Below are 16,050 nucleotides of genomic sequence, written 5' to 3' on the forward strand. Positions count from 1 at the left end.
GTAATTATCTTCATCCTTGCAGGTAGGTGTAGTTTTCAACCACAGCTTTGTGAAACAGTTGCAGGGAATGTATCGCAAACAATGCATCACGAATCATAGAGTGCCGTAACTTAGGACGATTTTGCTGATGAACATAAGCAGGAACTTTGCTCTGTTTGTCGCAAGCCCACCAATGTCACTGTGTTGGTAGCCCTCCATGGTTAGAGTTTGGTGCAGAGGTAATAAACTCAATGTGAGAATTCTCATTTGATGGCCCTCTTCCAACGTCCTAGGAGGGTTCCTAGCCATCTGTTTACATGGGACGTGGTTTTATAAATTTTGCAGAGGACAGACATTTGAACCACAATCAGTTCAGGCACTCTCTCTTTGCCTTATGGATTTCCTTCTGCCAAACTCCCCTTCTGTCAGGTGATGTGAGCGCTCATGGGCATTTTGGGGAACCAGCGAAGGAAAGTTCAGTTGGTAATATATTTAGTTTGGGTGTAGTGGGATGTATTGGTGTGGCTTACAGACGTTTCCACAGACTTGCTCTTATCTGTCCTGTGCAGGAATACTGTTACCACCCACTGGAGAGACTTACCCATGGACCTGTTAGTAAGATGCAGAACCACAGGGACCTCCTGTGAAATGAGTCTGTTCTGTGGCACCAGCACAGGATGGGCACAGGGAGAGGAAGAGGAGCAAGGTTTTACGTGCAAAGCTGGATATTTTATAAATTTTAAAAATTAGTGACTCACAAAATGTTCTGATCGACCAAGTTAGAGGAGGAACTGAATTATTCTATTTTCCCTATCGGAAAGATTACGTAGGGGTGCCTGAGTGGCTCGGCCGGTCGAGCGCCCAACTTCGGCTCAGGTCATGATCTAGTGGTTTGTGAGTTCGAGCCCCGCATCAGGCTTGCTGCTGTCAGCATGGATCCCACTTCAGATCCTCTGTCCCCCTCTCTCTCTGCAATATACCACAAAACCAATGAAGCTAACTATGAGAATTCTCATTTGACGGTCCTCTTCCAGTCCCTGCTCAAACTCTCTCTCTCAAAAATAAACAAACACTAAAAACAAGAAATTATTACATAATAGCTGCAGGTATAATATATAGATCACATATATCTATATATTACAGCTATTTTACATATCAGCTTTTATTTGTATTATATCATCCTGGGGTCATGATCTCACAGTTTGTGGGTTCGAGTCCCAGGTGGGGCTGTGTGCTGACAGCTCAGAGCCTGGAGCTTGTTTCGGACTCTGTGTCTCCCTCTCTCTCTGCCCCTCCCCCACTTGCACTCTTTCTCTCTCTCTCTCTCTCTCTCAAAAATAAATAAACATAAAAAACAAAAGACCCAGTTCTGTGGTCTTTTAGGTGTTCCCACAGGACATTTCATTAAAAGCTTACATGAAGGAAACAATAATATTCTAAAGTCAGAATTCTGCTAACCATCCAATCGGACTCAGGAGGACAAGACCCCTCTGACTCAGCAGCTGTACCCCAATTGGTGAGGAATGGAGCCCAGGTGAGAGGGAAGCACTTTCTGGATTCTTATATCCTATTCCCGCAAAGTGGACAGATGTGGGATGGTCAGAGCCATCTGACCTTGTATTTAACCTTGGCCAGTGATGGGTCTCAGCAATGACGTATTCACCCAAGATGACCACCTGGCGCCTCAAGGGATTTTGAACCGAGAAGTAAGCCCTGTCCTGTCTGATGGCAGAGCTGGGCACACGTGTGCCTAGAGTGACTGGCATCCGGGCTTCCAGCCTTGAGAGGAAAGCCACCTGAGGAGACAAAGCTGCCTTGCCGCAAGCAGGAAAGAGGGACAAGAAGTGCCCCGAGAGCCTCCAGTCCTACTGGCCAGTGATGCCCAATCCTATTTCTTCCCCCTCTGGTTTGGGTTATGAGTCCACAGAGTCTCTCTATTGCTTGAGCTGATCAAAAGTTAAATTTCTGTCATCTTTTAGACCAAAACTGTATACAAAAAAATTGTTTTAACGTTTATTCATTTTTTGAGAGACAGAGACAGAGCGTGAGCGGGGGAGGGGCAGAGAGAGCAGGAGACACAGAATCCAAGGCTCTGCGCTGTCAGCACAGAGCCCAACGCGGGGCTCGAACCCCGGAACCATACGATGGTGACCTGAGCCAAAATCAGACGCTTAACCGACTGAGCCACCCAGGCGCCCCTAGACCAAAACTGTTTTAAACAAAGCACTAAGTCAGGCAGCATAATTATAGAGCTCGATGAAATCAAAGAAATGGAAGCAACAGGAAACCTGGAGGAAATGCCATAACAAAATAACCAGGGGGAGTAAAATTTGCAGTCTTGGAAGTCCACATACGCTCCAGGGTACAGGGTTGGATCTGAAAACAATGACCTTGGAATTTTAGCTCAGGAAGACAAATGCGACTTGGAGGTGCCGTGAGCCTTGGAGGATGGAAAGGGACGGCAGCAACAGAAGGGGAGGAGAGGGCGACCACGTGTGAAGACGAGAACACGTGCGTGGAAGTGCACAAAATGAGGGTAGAGACGGTCACGGAGATGATGAAAAGAGAAAGGGAAATGAGACCGTGGCCTGGACTCCAGGGCATAGAACCAGAGGTAGGGAATGGATGGCCGGGTTCCTGAGCAGTGTCACAGGCTGCGTGCTGGGCTCGTTCACTGGGGGCAAGGGTCGGGGTTTGAAAGGACAGCAAGCTGCCCCAAGAAGCAGCCAGGCACAGGCCCTCTGGGGCAGGAACCACACTAGGTGCCAGACGGATCAACGCAGGAGCAGACAAACACGGGCTCAAGGTCACCCTTAGGGCAGAAGCCACGTGACATGCGCGAGTGAGTTCCGGAAAGAGAGCATAAGGGTGGGACGCCGGCGGGGGGAGGAACCCAGGAGCACGTGGAGTCCCAGCAGATGTCCGTCTGCTGCCAAAGCGTCGCTTTTCTGCTGCTTGTCCACGAGAACGTGGCTCTGCCCTCGGGCTCGGAGGGCACATGTCTTCCGAGGGCACATGTGACCGCGCTGGCGGGCACAGGAGCAAGATCCAGGGGAGATTGCGAGGAATCTCATCCTACCAGACACAGGGTGTCTGATAAATTCTCCTCATGCCGCTGACACTTCCATCTTCCCTAATTTAAAGAAAGAAACAAGAAGTGCTCCCCTGAACTCACTCTGGGCGTCCCGCCCTGCAGATGTGTAGTGACAGAGACCCCGAGAGGAACCAGCCTTTGAAAAAACTGAGGCCATCGAGGGCCCGACCAGATGAGGGCCTTGAGTCCACCAGGATAACAGGTTTTAGACATGTCCAGATAAGGGTTAGAAATATCCAGAGAGTAGATCTCCAGGAGCAGAGACTCACAGGGAGCACACAGCTCCAGAGGAAAGGGAGGCTAACAGGGGCTAATTGGGACTCATTGTATGGTGCTCACCTACGATCGCAAGAAAGCGGAACTCAGATTGTACTTTACTTCCAAATTCGCAGTCGAGGTGGATCATCAGACTGGAAAAGGCAGGATTAATGCTGATGAGAAGGAATGAAGTCACATATAACGGCCACAAGCTGACTTCACGTACCCACTGAATACCTAACGGCCCCAGCAGGATTTGGCCCCCTCAGAGTGCTCCTTAGATACTTCCAAGCCCAGGGTGCTAGGCTCTAAAGGTTTGTCCACCACTCCAAATCCCCCCCCTGTCGGTAATGATTCTCAAGAACCTAGCACTCTGCAGGCCACAGCCAGTCAGCTCTGCTGTGCTATGAGTACACACGCCCCAGCGTCCCCAGAGTGCGGCAGAGACCAACTGACCTCCCTCTAGAACACAAGCTGCACAGGGGCAGGGGATTGGTCTGTCCTTACCCCACCCCCGCTATATGCCGTCAGGGTCTAGAATAGGGTCTAGCAGATAGCAGGAGCTCAGGAAATCATACTCGTAACAAGTCTTTCCTAAGCATTCCAAAACTAAAGAAGAAGGAGACAGGGAATAATAACAACTGTTAAAAGATGTTGCTCACTTGGGGGTTCTCACGCCCAGATTTAGGAATGCCTGTGTACAAATTATAAAAAAGGACGCCCTTGAGCAGGCCCATGGCTTCGCATGTAGAAAACGCCTTTGCAGAAAGGAAAGGGCTCATTGGTCTGATAAAATAGAAAAAGAAGCTTCCCCTTTGCCTGTCCGCCAGGTGGGCAGGGAATACACCATGATCAGGAAGGTGGTTTTCCCAGGGCGAGGCTTATCCATTGCACACCGGATGTGCTGACCCCTGCGATTTCCCCAAATGTGGGAAACTCGACTGTGTAATTTGTGGTAGTGGGGGACTGCGTTCGTGCTTTCCCCTAAAAAACAAAAAAAAAAAGGAAGAAAACCCCACTTGGTGGGCACAGCCTGGGCAGAGGGCTTGTTTAGTAGGTGTCAACTCTGTGTAAAGAATAAGGCTTGCCTTAAGAGAAGAAAGGAACAGAGAAGAACTACAAAAACAACCATAAAACGAGTAACAAGTACATACCTCTCAATAAATACTCTGAATGTAAATGGACTAAATGTTCCAATCAAAAGACAGAGGATGATGAAATGGATAAGAAAGCAAGATCTATCCATTTCCTGCCTCCAAGAAACTCATTTCAGACCTAATGACACCTGCAGATTGAAAGTGAAGGAACGGAGAAGCATTTATCATGCAAATGGATGTGGAAAGAAAGCCGGGATAGCAATACTTACATTGGACAAAATAGACTTTCAAACAAAGATTGTAACAAGGGACCAAGAAGAACACTATATAATCATAAAGGGAACCATGCCAAGAAGAAGATATAACAATTGTAAATGTTTATGCACCCAATATGAGAGCACCCAAATACATAAAGCAGTTAATAACAAACACAAAGGAAGTAATCAATAGTAATACAATAATAGTAGGGGACTTTAAAACCTCACTTACATCAATGGATAGATCATCCAAACAGAAAATCAATAAGGCAACAGTGGCTTTGAATGACACACTGGACCAGATGGGTCTAACAGATATATTCAGAACATTACATCCTAAAACAGAATACTCATTCTTTCCAAGTGTGCATGGAACATTCTCCAGAATGGATCACATATTAGGCCACAAAGCAAGCCTCAACAAATTCAAAAAGATTCAAGTCAAAGCATGCATCTTTTCAGAACACAATGCTACGAAACTAGAAATCAACCACAAGAAAAATCTGGAAAGAGCACAAATACATGGAGGTTAAATAACATGTTACTAAACAAGGAATGGGTCAATCAGGGAGTCAAAGAGGAAATCAAAAAGTACATAGAGACAAATAAAACTGAACACACAACAGTCCAGAATCTTTGGGATGTAGCAAAAGCTGTTCAAAGAGGGAAGTTTATAGCAATACAGGCTTACCTGAAGAAGCAAGAAACATCTCAAACAAACAGTCTAACCTTATACCTAAGGGAGCTAGAAAAAAAGAACAAACAAAACCCAAAACCAGCAGAGGAAAGAAAGAATAAAGATTAGAGCAGAAATAGACGAAATAGAAGCCAAAACACAATAGAACAGATCAATGAAACCAGAAGCTGGTTCTTGGAAAAGATCAACAAAATTGATAAACCTTTAGTCACACTCATCAGAGAGACGGAGAGAGAGAGAGAGAAAGAGGACTCAAACAAAATCAGAAATGAAAGAGTAGAAATAACAACTGACAACACAGAAATACAAAGATTACAAGAGAATATTATGAAAAATATATGCCAACAAATTGGACAACCTGGAAGAAATGGATAAGTTCCTAGAAACATAACCTCCCAAAGCTGAATCAGGAAGAAATAGAAAATTTGAACAGACCAACCATCAGTATTGAAATTGAATCAGTAATCAAAAAACTCCCAACAAATAAAAGACCAGGACCAGACAGCTACACAGGCGAATTCTACCAAATATTTAAAGAGTTAATAGCTGTTCTTCTCAAACTATTCTAAAAAACAGAGGAGGAAGAAAAGCTTCCAAATTCATTCTATGAGGCCAGCATTACCCTGATACTAAAACCAGATAAAGACACTACAAAAAAAGAGAACTACTGGCCAACATCTCTGACGAATATAGGTACAAAAATCTTCAACAAAATATTAGCAAAACAAATCCAACAATACATTAAAAAAAATCATTCACCACAATCAAGTGGGATTTATTCCTGGCATGCAAGGGTGGTTCAATATCTGCAAATCAATCAACATGACATCAACAAGAGAAAGTACAAAAACCACATGATCATTTCAATAGATGGAGAAAAAGCATTTGACAGTGTACAACATCCATTCATGATAAAAAACCCTCAACAAAGTAGGTTTAAAGGGAACACACCTTGGGGCGCCTGGGTGGCTCAGTCGGTTAAGTGTCCGACTTCAGCTCAGGTCATGATCTCGCGGTCTGTGAGTTTGAGCCCCGCGTCGGGCTCTGTGCTGAAAGCTCAGAGCCTGGAGCCTGTTTCGGATTCTGTGTCTCCCTCTCTCTCTGACCCTCCCCCGTTCATGCTCTGTCTCTCTCTGTCTCAAAAATAAATAAACGTTAAAAAAAAAATAAAAAAATAAAGGGAACACACCTCAACATAATAAAGCCATATATGAAAAACCCATGGCTAACATCATGCTCAATGGTGAAAAACTGAGAGCTTTCCCCACTAAGGTCAGGAACAAGACAGGGACGTCTACTCTCACCACTTCTATTCAACATGGTGCTGGAAGTCCTAACCACAGCAATCAGGCGACAAAAAGAAATAAAAAGCATACAAATTGGTCAGGAAGAAGTAAAATTTTCACTATTTGCAGAGTACATGATACTGTACATAGAAAACCCTAAAGACACCACCAAGAAACTACTAGAATGGATAAATGAATTCAGTAAGGTCACAAGATACAAAATGAATATATAGAAATCCACCGCATTTCTGCACACTAGTAATGAAGCCGCAGAAAGAGAAATTAAGAAAACAGTCCCATTTACAGTTGCACCAAAAATAATAAAATATCTAGACATCAACTGAACCAAAGAGGTGAAAGACCTGTACTCTGAAAACTATAAAACATTAATGAAAGAAAATGAAGATGACACAAACAAATGGGAAGATATTCCATGCTCATGGATTGGGCAACAAAATAGTGTTAAAATGTCCATACTACCCAAAGCAATCTACAGATTTAATGTAATCCCTGTCAAAATATCAACAGCATTTTTTCACAGAACTAGAAACAATCCTAAAACCTGTATGGACCCACAAAGGACTCCAGAGAGCCAAAGTGGTCTTGCAAAAAACCAAAACCAAAGCCCCAAAACTGGAGGCATCACAATCCCAGACTTCAAGTTATATTACAAAGCTGCGGTAATCAAAACAGTATGGTACTGGCACAAAAATGGACACATAGATGGGTGCTTGGCTGGCTCAGTTGGTTCAGAGTCTGACTTCAGCCCGGGTCGTGATCTCATGGTTCCTGGATTCAAGCCCCGCGTCGCACTCGCTGCTGTCAGCACAGAGCCTGCTTCGGACCCTTTGTCTCCCTCTCTCTCTGCACCGCCCGCCGCCCCCTTCCCCCGCCACCGCCCTGTTCATGCTCTCTCTCAAAAGTTAAATAAGCATTTAAAAAACAAACAAAAGTAGATGCATGGATCAGGAGAACAGAATAGAGAGCCCAGAAATAAACCCATAGTTAGTTATAGGGTCAATTAATCTTCAACAAAGGAGGCAAGAAAAGGTAATGGGAAAATTCTTTTCAATGAATGGTGTGGGGAAAACTGGACAGCCACATGCAAAAGAATGAAACTGGACCACTGTCTTATACCATACACAGAAATAAACTCAGAATGGATTAAGGATCTAAATGTGAGGCCTGAAGGGGTGCCTTGGTGGCTCAGTCGGTTGAGCGTCCGACTTCAGCTCAGGTCATGGTCTCGCGGTCCGTGAGTTCGAGCCCCGCGTCAGGCTCTGGGCTGATGGCTCAGAGCCTGGAGTCTGTTTCCGATTCTGTGTCTCTCTCTCTCTCTGCCCCTCCCCCATTCATGCTCTGTCTCTCTCTGTCCCATAAATAAACATTAAAAAATAAAATTTAAATGTGAGGCCTGAAACCATAAAAATCCTAGAAGAGAGGCAAATTATGGCAGTAATTTCTCTGACATTGGCCAGAGCAATGTTTTTCTAGATATGTCTCCTGAGGCAAGGGAAACAAAAGCAAAAATAAACTATTGGGCCTTCTTCAACACGAAAGCTTCTGCACAGCAAAGGAAACAATCAACAAAACTAAAAGACAACCTATGGAATGGGAGAAGGTATTTGCAAATGACATATGTGAGAAAGGGTTAGTCTCCAAAATACATAAAGAGCTTATACAACTCAACACCAAATAATCCTATTAAAATGGGCAGAAGACATGAACAGACATTTCTCCAAAGAAAAAATACAGGTGGCCAACAGACGCATGCAAAGATGCTCAACATTACTCATCATCAAGGAAAATGCGAATCAAAACCACAATGAGCTATCACCTTACACGTGTCAGAATGGCTAAAATCAAAAACGCAAGAAACAACAAGCATTGGCAAGGGTGAAAAGGAACCCTCATGCACTGTTGGTGGGAATGCAAACTGGTGCAGCCGCTGTGGAAGACAGTATGAAGTTTCCTCAGAAAATGAAAAAGAGAAATACCATATAATCCAGTAATTTCATTCCACTACTGTGTATTCACCCAAAGAATACAAAAACATCAATTCAAAAAGACATATGCATCCTTATGTTTATAGCAGCATACAATAGCCACATTATGGAAGCAGTCCAAGTGTCCATCAACTGATAAATGGATAAAGATGTGGTATACACACACACACACACGCATGCACACACACACACACACACACACACACACAGTGGAATATCACTCAGCCATCAAAACAAATGGAAGCTTGCCATCTGCAACAACATGGATGGAACTAGAGTATAATGCTAAGCAAAATAAGGCAGTCAGAGAAAGACAAATGCCATATGATTTCACTCATATATGGAATTTAACAAACAAAACAAAGGAACAAAGGGGAAAAAAAAGACAAACCATAAAGCAGTTTGTTTCTTTTTTTGAGGGGGGGCGCAAATGAACGAGGGGCAGAGTATGGTGGGGGAGAGAGAATCCCACAAGGGGCAGAGAGAGAGAGAGAAGTGGGGCTCGCCCGATTCGGGGCTCATGCTCACCCAAAGCTAGGGCTCGTGCTCATCCAATTCAGGACTTGAACTCACAAACCGTGTGATCAGGACCCAAGCCAAAGTCAGAGGCTTAACCGACTGAGCCACCCAGGTGCCCCAAGCAGACTCTTAACTATGGAGAACAAACTGATGGTTACCGGGGGGGGGGGGGGGGGTGGTGGAGGGGGGGGAGGTGGGTGAACTAGGTGATGGGGATTAAAGGGCACACTTATCATGATGAGCGCTGAGGAATGTACAGAAGTGCTGAATCACTAAATTGTACACCTGAAACGAATAGAACACCGCGTGTTAACTATCCTGGATTTAAAATAAAATTAAAAAAATAGATAAATAAATAAAGTGAGATATGTGTTAACAATGCTAAAAAAAAAATAAAAGCATCCCGAAGCTGCCTGTTACCTTTTTAGAAAGTGCTGAGTGACAGCTAACCCGGAACGTGGAACGGTTAGGGTGACACTTCTTTAAAAACGGAGAATTTCCCCCTTGTGAGTGTGTAGTGAATTCTATGTGACAAACCTTCTCCAGACGGGCGAAGAAACAGACCTATTTTGAGGCCCCCCAGAACACTGACATGGTTTTTATCCCTGTTATGTGTAACGTTTTTATGCCGCTGGCATGGTGCAATGCTGCTGGTCTGATTTTGATAATCCTTTCAAAACGATCACATATCCTTATGTATCGAGAAGAACAAATAAAAAGGGGTGAAAGGACCAAAGAAGGGAAAAGAAAGAGAAGGCCTGCTTTCTGCCCGGGGGCAGCCCACACCAGAGTGGACATAGCGCCGTCCTTGGACGCGTGACCTGGTGTCACCCCTTGGCCGGAACCTTTGTTCCACGGACAAGCTGCGCTGTCTCCCGACGGCTCCGCCGTGCCAATGTGTGGCATGAGTCAGCACAGCTGCCTATTCGCAAGCCTCCTGGTGTCAGGCCAGCTCTGCCTGGACCCCAGCCCCGGCCCCACCCAAGGCGGAGGAGAGGGCGAGGGGTTCCCAGGCCTGCCTCCCTGTGTGCATTTCCCGTCCTGGCACCTGCTCTGTGGTGATTGGTGATGGACATCCATTCCCCCAGGAAACCAGCCCTCACCCCCCAGGTCTGCGATCTTGTCCTGCAGTGACCTGTAGAACAGTCCAGAGCACAATAGTCCAAGGGGCTTTGGGGTCACCAGTCTTCAGTCATGCTACATGGAGGACAGGAACTGTTTGCTCCAATTACGCTGCTCCGAGCATCCTTAGTTTTCCTTACAGTCTCTCTTCCGGGGGAGGTGAGCACTCTGCCTGGGTGTCCCTGACAGTCCTCTGGGCCCTCAGCTCCCGCAAACAACTGCTCAGGCAGAAAATACTCTACACTCAGCAAGAACAAGCAAACCCGGTAATCCTCAGCATTCGTACGGAGTTAAGAACTGTTTCTCCCCTCCTCTGAAAGCAAGATCACGGGGACTCAGCTCAGCCTTCATCACGGACAAAAACATACACTGCCAAAACAAAACATTTATCAACCAAACCTAAAGTGGCCATCCAGATTAGTCACGAGTTTCATTGCTGCGAAGGGCACGCACGAGGCATTTGCTTCGCGTGTGTGCATGTAGGTAACAAAATGACTCCCAAAGTGTGACCCAAGGATTGACCGTCCCGAGGGATTCAACTCGCTGTCTCCTTGTTGGACAAAGATGGATACGAGTTTGAATGGGAATTTCCTTAGATTCTACCCACCCATGGGGCTCTCAAAGAAAATGGCAGGTGCCAGCTTCATCCAGGACACACCCATCATAAAAGAATTAACTAAGGGAATTTAAAAGAGCTTCTTACCATTGGAAATGGTGTTAAGTTTCTTGGCCTGAAACTTTAACCCTTGGGTGCTGAGAGACCTTGCAAATGTCATTGCTGAGTTCTGCCAACAACAGTCTTCAAGGGACTGTGGGGACGAAACTGACGTCCTATGACTAGACCCAGGCAAATGTCCTGTATGCAAACAACGGAAGAGGGGGAACTCTGGAAATCACAGAATGACCGGCCACCTAGATTCCGGGTAATATTCATGAATAAACTACCAGAAGGAGATACATGAGCCCTTGTAAAAGGAAGTGGTGATTGCTAGGAGCCGGTATCGATTTGCCCATAATGTTAAGGCCCGGTAACCATTTCTCACTTTTTGAGAGGACTATTAACCTCAGGGGATTCTGAGACAGGGGGCTCTGTGTTTTGCGAAGAGAGCACGAGATTGTTCATTCCGTCTCCGACCCTATGGATCAGAGGTTGTAAATTGGCAGCCCACGGTGCCCTGTGTCTTGTGTGGCTCTGCCCAGCATTGATGGTGCTTTTGATTCAGTTGCTAACGTTTAAAAAGAGGGTTGCAGATGGTATCCTTGCCCCCGCTGTCCCCTATGCCCCGCCCCTCGCCCGCCAGTGGCCACGTGGGCAGCAGCGTCTCCCCATGAGTTTCCCCGTGAAAGACAGAGGGGCAGGGATCCAGCCTCCCCCTTCCCCTCCCCTCGCTCAGGGCACCTGCTCTGGCTGATGGAGTGCAGGCACGAGCGACCCATGCCACCTTGCTGGGAGCCATAGCTTGAAGAGGTGCCCGTGGGTCCGTGGGCCCTCTTTTCCCTCTGCCACAAGAGGCACATCCAGGATGGGGCCAGCCATTCAGAGCAGAGCCATCCCGGCCAGCATGCAGAAGGAACAGAAATAAACCTCTACTGGTATAAGCCAGTTTTGGGGGCTGTTTGTTCTACAGCTCTAACCTAGCAAAACTAACTGATAGGGAAGATATCCCATAGGAATCTGGATCTTCCTTTCGTCTTAAAGAGTCAGAAGACCCATGACCCTGCCCCCACCCAGAGCCCTCTGGCAACAAATGGCTGGAGATGAAGGATGGCTCCCCCTTCGGGGGGAGACTGGTCACCACCTGCCCACTTTATTCTTCTGCATAGCTTGCCAGTCCTTCTAAGCTTCCGACTCAAACCCCCATGCCACCCCTGCCTAACATGAGCTGCAGAGAGCCTGGGAGAGGCCCGTCTCCAGGGTGCTCCGGGCACGCGTCACCTCCTCCATGTGCTTAACCATGCTTCGGACATCGCCCACCCACCTGTCCTTCTCCTTCAGCCTCAGAACGTCTCTAAGCTCCTGGAAGGCAGTTGCTTCCTCACGGCACAAACCATAGGAGAAACAGGGGTTGTCTCCACCCTCTCCCGGCTTTCGAGGCCCATTCGTGGAAGCCAGACCCCTAGAGTGCTCCCACCTCAGCCGCAAATAGTATCTGCACACCTGCGAGACCCCACTCCACACTCCTCCCATTCCCTAAGTCCTCAGCAAGTGCTCCACGGGTGGGGGAGAGCCTGGGACACGATGGAATGAAGGTGTCACGGGTTCTGCTGCTGTGGGGACACTGCCACATGGAAGCTACCAAGTGTCTGGGAGCAAACCAAGAGTCATGAAAGACCCACTGCTGACATTTGGGTGGCTCCAGCTGCCCATCGCTGACATCCCGCCTTCCCTGGGCCTCCCCTAACTGGCGAATGCCAACCCCGCTCCTCTGAAATGCAGCAGCATAGTCCATCCACCCTTGATGTCCCCTCTCCGGGTACCCCTCAGGTGCCAGGACCCTAAAAGCATAAGTTATGACATGACAGACCTGATGCCTGGGCCTCCCAAACATCCTCCCTTTGGTGGTGACCCCAGGCCCCTAGCGTATTCACAGGCACTGGTTTGGGGCAGTGATCCATCAGGGTCCCCCGTCCCCGCAGGGTCCCTGCTGGACAGTGAGAGAGGGTGAATGCAGAGCTCAGTAAGGTTTCAGACATGCACTTTTTGAAGCCACTGTTGTCTCCTGGAGCCCACGGTTTTATGGAACTAGACCCAGATGGCACTCACCTCCTTAGCTGGCACAGCGAGAGCTGGGCCCCACAGTTTGTGCGGTCTTCCAGCAGCGAGGGGCTGGGGTCCTGGACCACCCCCAGGACGTGTCCATGTATTTGCCTCACCTGGTCCCTCATCTCACGCCCATGCCAACCCCTGCCAGAACGAGCCTCGTAAAACGCCCCCCTGATTATGCCATTCCCCTGCTTATCCCTCTCTTGCCTGGTTCCCATCGCTTTCAGGAGGCAGTTGAAGCTGCTTAGCACAACAAGCAAGTCTGTTCATGATCTGGCCCCACACCCTCCCCCACTCCCCACCTGCCCCTCAGTTCACACCATACCGAACCGCTCAGGGTTCCGCAAACCCACCAGGCTGTGGCACGTCTCGGGGTCACCCCTGTGCCAGGAACATCTCTCCTGGCTTCTTCTCACGGCGAGCTCCTCCTGGGTGTTGTCTCCTTTGGCAAGCTTCCCCGGGCCCCTCAGGCTAATTCTGATGCCCTGCCCCTGAGATTCTGAGCAGCCTGGGCTCAGGGGCGACAGAAAGAGTGGTTCTCACCGAGTGCTGCTGCCTGTGGCCCCCACCCGCACGAAGGCAACAGCTCCCCTTGCCTGGCGTCCACGTTGCCTTGCCATCAAATGATACTTTGCTTAGTATTAAAAATTGCAAAAAGAGTCACGCCACATCCTTTCTTTTCCCCGCCCCACCTTATCACTCTTCCTATTAGTCCTTGCGTACATCATCAGGAAGACCCTTGGGATTGTTAGTCTGTTCATTCATTCATTTGTTCATTCAGCAAACACTTACACTTGGCAGACACTGTGCTGAGTGCTTGGCAACTTACATTCTAGCGGAGTAAGAAAGATAGCAAACAGGTCAGGTGCTGAATAAGCTAGTAAATAAAGACGATGTCAGGTGACGCCACGTGTCACAAAGAAACATAAAACTGTACAGGGGCAAATGGAGCTGGGACACAGGTGATTTGCTTAGGCATTTGAACGGAAAGCTGAAGGACGTAGAAAACCATGCAGATGTTTGGGGAAGAGCATTCCAGGCAGAGGGAACAGCAAATGCAAAGGTTCTCTGTTGGTCAGGATGACACTCACTGTCGAGGCGACCGAATCCCAGAACTTCACGATAACAATACGGCACAACCGATGTTTATTTCCTGCTCGTGTTCCTTCCGGTGTTGCGTTGCTGGTTGATGGACAGCATGCTTTCTTTGGGTCCAGAGACTCACATGCCTTCCCTCTTGTGGCTTTCCCATTTCCAAGGGCCTCAAAGACCTCCCAGCTGAGTCGGCAGATGGGGAGTAGAGGAGGCACAAACAGTTCTTAAGACCTGCACCCCCCCCCCGCCCCCGGTGGCGACAGACCCCACTTCCTGTTATGCCGCGGAGGTGAGAACGAGTCAGGAGACTACCCCAAATGCCCGGGATCGGACGGGGTTGCCGCCTCCCAACAGCAAGGCCACACTGTGGACGGGCATCCTGGGAGGCCAGCCAGTGAGTGGGGGCAGAGCCTGGCAGTTCGAGGCTCAGCCAGGAGGCGGGGGTGACTGGGGCAGAGGGAGCCAGGCGAGGCGAGCAGGTCGGAGAGGTAACGGGGTGGGTGGCGGGCAGATGATGTCGGGCCCTGCGGTCACATGAAGGACCCTGGATTTTACCGTCTATGATGTGGAAGCCCTTGGAGGGTTTAGAGCGAGGCAGTGGCATGAAATGGCTTCTATTTCGAGGGGGCACCCTGGCCGCAGTGTGCAGCACAGACTGCAGAGGACAGGGGGGACACCGGTAGGCGGAGGTAGGCTAGAGCAGCCATGCAGGGGTGAGATGATGCCGTCCTGGACCAGGAGGGAGGGCAGGGGCAGGGGCAAGGCAGACCCTCCTGGAGCAACATCCAAACGACCTGCCACCCACTCCTGCCTTCTAAGCCAGGGGCTGGGGAAGGGTCACAGTATTTTAGGCTTTACAGGGCACGTCCACGCAGTGGGGCTGCTGCAGGGAGAAAGCTGCCACAAACAACACATAAACGAAGGAGCATGGCCATGGGCCTTGTGCCAACCTAGCTGTATTTACGAAATCAGGCCGTCGGCCGGCAAAATTTTCAGACCCCGATAAACCGGTCACACGGCACTGGGCTTCCCTTGTCCTCCGTTCCCAGCCGAAGCAGGGGTGCTGACTGAGGGCTCCGTCACTGCTTCAAGTGCGTGCGACAGCCACTCCCAACGAACCAAATTTCTCTCTCGGAGTAACGCTTGGGGTAGAAGAATGAATCACGGCTTCACGCTGCCTTTGAGCAAGTTCTCTCTTGACAAAGGAAATGGCTTTTGGCAAGACCTTTTTATTATAGTTCAGGCTCATCAACTATTCTTTTATAGCGCAATACCTTTGTTATGTGTAATTAAGGCAGCAGCTGAGAAAAGATGCAAATGTGCTCTTAAAAATCTGACTTCGCAGCAGCCCAGAGCTCTGCAACCTTTTAAAAGAGCAAGTTGATGTAATTTTTTTTAAATTTATTTTTGAGAGTGAAAGAGACAGAGCTCGAGCGGGGGAGGGGCAGGGAGAGAGGGAGACACTGAATCAGAAGCAGGCTCCTAGCTGTCAGCACAGAGCCTGATGCGGGGCTCGAACCCACGAGTCTCGAGATCATGACCTGAGCCGAAGTCGGACACCCAACCGACCGAGCCACCCAGGTGTCCCTAAAGGAGCAAGTTTAAAGCGAAACACATTGGGTCTGTGCCAAAACGGGAAAGGAGAGAATGAAAGCTAAAGAAAGAAATAAAAAGACGAGGGGCCTGCAGCGTGGTGTTCGGGAACTCACGCCCGTCTAGCCATCACCCTGTGAGCTGGGCAGACTGTAAACTCCGGGGAGCGTCCTCAGTGCCAAGCCAGCCCCGTCCCCACAATGGTCCCCCTGCCCCAAAGTCAAGTGCTGTAGCAGCAGAAATATCACAGGCTGCCGCGTTCCCAACTTCCATGGGTATTATC

At 48.4% G+C, this 16,050-nt stretch overlaps 1 pseudogene; it reads left to right on the forward strand.

Moving 5' to 3' along the window:
* Positions 1-4,164: 4,164 nt before the first annotated feature.
* On the forward strand, positions 4,165-4,318 carry LOC122482399 (annotated as a pseudogene).
* Positions 4,319-16,050: the final 11,732 nt, after the last annotated feature.

Source organism: Prionailurus bengalensis, chromosome C1 (genome assembly GCF_016509475.1).
Source record: "Prionailurus bengalensis isolate Pbe53 chromosome C1, Fcat_Pben_1.1_paternal_pri, whole genome shotgun sequence".
NCBI lineage: Eukaryota > Metazoa > Chordata > Mammalia > Carnivora > Felidae > Prionailurus > Prionailurus bengalensis.